Source organism: Gavialis gangeticus, unplaced genomic scaffold (assembly GCF_001723915.1).
Source record: "Gavialis gangeticus isolate Ggan-Ray unplaced genomic scaffold, GavGan_comp1, whole genome shotgun sequence".
Taxonomy (NCBI): Eukaryota; Metazoa; Chordata; order Crocodylia; family Gavialidae; genus Gavialis; species Gavialis gangeticus.
This window is the reverse complement of record NW_017729020.1, coordinates 3,806,811-3,809,156: the sequence shown is the minus strand read 5'-3', so window position 1 is coordinate 3,809,156 and position 2,346 is coordinate 3,806,811. Positions and strand designations below refer to the sequence as shown.

At 43.7% G+C, this 2,346-nt stretch overlaps 1 protein-coding gene across 1 annotated transcript in view; it reads left to right on the top strand.

The window, feature by feature from the left end:
• The first annotated feature begins 229 nt into the window (after window positions 1-229).
• Window positions 230-2,346, top strand: part of ADD2 (adducin 2) — an 84,846-nt gene continuing 82,729 nt past the window's right edge. The window contains exon 1 of the mRNA XM_019514365.1: window positions 230-517. The gene's annotated coding sequence lies outside the window, so the exon portion shown is untranslated. The remainder of the gene's footprint in view (window positions 518-2,346) is intronic.

Genomic DNA, 2,346 nt, shown 5'->3' with positions numbered 1-2,346 from the left:
TAAAAAAAAAAAAAAAAAAAAAAAAAAGGTAATAAAATAGGCTCGTTGCATCACTTCCCTCCACTGCAGCAGGAGAAAGCAGGTGAAAGATTGCAGTATCTCAGCTCCTGCCCGGCTGTCAGGCCATCTGCCAGTAGAGGGAGCTCGGCATGCACAGGGAGTTGTCCTTTTGTCATTAAAGATATTGTGGAGCACACTCCTTCCTCTGAAACGTCATGCAGGCTTTGAATCTAATTTTAATGCTCCTGTCGTGAGGGTGGGTAGAAATAAAGCTGCTTCCCCTTGCTGTGGGTGTGAGGCAGCCCTAATTCTTCTCCAGGTGTGTATCTAGGGAAGATCAAGCAGCTGAAAAGTGGAATAGCAAGCAGGCGTGGTGAAGGGATTGCTGTAGCTGACCTGTCAAATCAGAGAGATGGGTAGAAAAGGTTCCTCCGATTAGCCGATTGGAAAGGAACAGGAGAGGAGATTGATCGTTGCAGATACTGAGAAAACGGAGGCTAGAAGATGCTCTAAGAAGGTAAGCCGCTTGGGATTGATGCAACTCTTCGCCTATTTAGCAGTCCCATTTACAAAGCTAGAATATATTTGCCTCATTCCAGCAGGATTTCCTTTGAAAATTGTCAAATCTGCCCAGATTTCTAACAGCCTGGGAACCTTTGGGCATAGTGACGCATATGTGGTTAAACTCCAGTCCAGCAAAGCGACAGTGGTGCATGATTTGCTGTTCTAGGTGGAGTCGTCCTCTGGTTAAATGTATTCGTAAAGGCAAGTAAGATGATAGTCTGACATGTGGTTCCATTTCTTAAAACGGATGCTGCAAATGCATAACTAGCAAAAGACAATTCTCCCCCATTGCGGGCTCACATGGTAGATGTCTATTCAGAAAAATTGCTTGTTGATCATTTTAATGGCTATCTAAGAGAGAGCATCCCTATCAGGTACCTGAGATTTCTTTTTCCTCCTCTTCCTACCAATTGCTTTAATTTGGGGATGAAAATGTTTTAGTTTGTGTCAGCCACTGCATGGTTTCCACATCCTTTTGATCTTGGGGAATCCCTCTTGTTTCCTAGGCAGCGATGTGTGCAGAGATACTCAGCTGCAGCGAGGCCGGTAGGGGTGTGTGGAGTGGCTGAAATGTCAAAGCGGTTAATCTGTGAGACTAAATTATGTGTTGAATCTTTAGCCTCTTCTACAGCAGTTGAGAGACTTGAAACACAGCTGATTTTTCCTCTCTGCATTATTCTTCTCACTTCTTTCCCCTATATCTGGGAAGGGAAAGTGTCTGCCTCTTGGTTGCAAACACCTGGGTTTGGCCTCCACTGAATACTAATCACTTTCTTTTGTCCTTCCCCTCCTGAAGCTGGATACATTTATCTCTGTGACACAAGGGTCACTACACATCTGCTCACTCCTCCCTGCCCCCCACTCCTTCCTCGCTCCTCTACAAAGTACCATCCCATCAGCTGTCTGAATTTGACATTGAATATGTTCTAGATGAAGTCCACAAAAAAATCCATTGATCAGTGCTTGGAAATGATAAAATATATAATGTATGATAAAATCTGTAATTTAAATCCAAGCATAAATGTAGATCTCTGCCATGGAGATCAGCATATGCCCATATGGACCTATATGTTGATTTTGTACCCAAAAGTACTAGAGGGGTTTTGGGTTGTTTCTGAAATTTCAATAAATTGAGGAGAGTACTAGTTACCTTTTTTTCCCCCTGCTCATTCCATTCCTTGCTTGGTATTCTTGGCCAAAGTTGTATTCCAAATAATAATTGGAAACTGGCACTGGTCTTTCAGGGTGGACCCCTAAGTTTTTTGGTGGGCTGCAGGCCTATGAAACGCTGTGTCTTTCAGGTCTATGTCTGCACTGGCACAGTTCAGACTTGCAGTTCACCCTTGCTGCAGTTTGGCGGTCTGTACTGAAGGGTGGAGGCTGTTTATGTAGCTTGTGCGCTTATCATTGTCTTCTACTGAGAGTAAGCTTGAGGGATACTGGTAAACCTGCCTGTATCTTATCAATGCTGCATCTCTCAATGATTTGTACCAGTGATAAACAACAAGCCCTAACCTTTCCAGTAGAGCCAAGCCATAAACCATGGAAGCATCATGAAGACCTGGTGGAAGGGTCCTGTACAAATCCCAACTATAAGCTGGGTACACATAAAGATGCATGTATGAGCTTTGGATCAAATGCAGTTGTCATGGTGCTTAAGTGATGTAGGTTCTCAAGTCTTGCATGCGTGTGCAAATTTGGCTCTTACTTATGGCAAATCAGGATCCTACACTAAAAACTGTTGTGAGCATATATCAGCCCTGCTCCTCTTTCTCTTCCCTC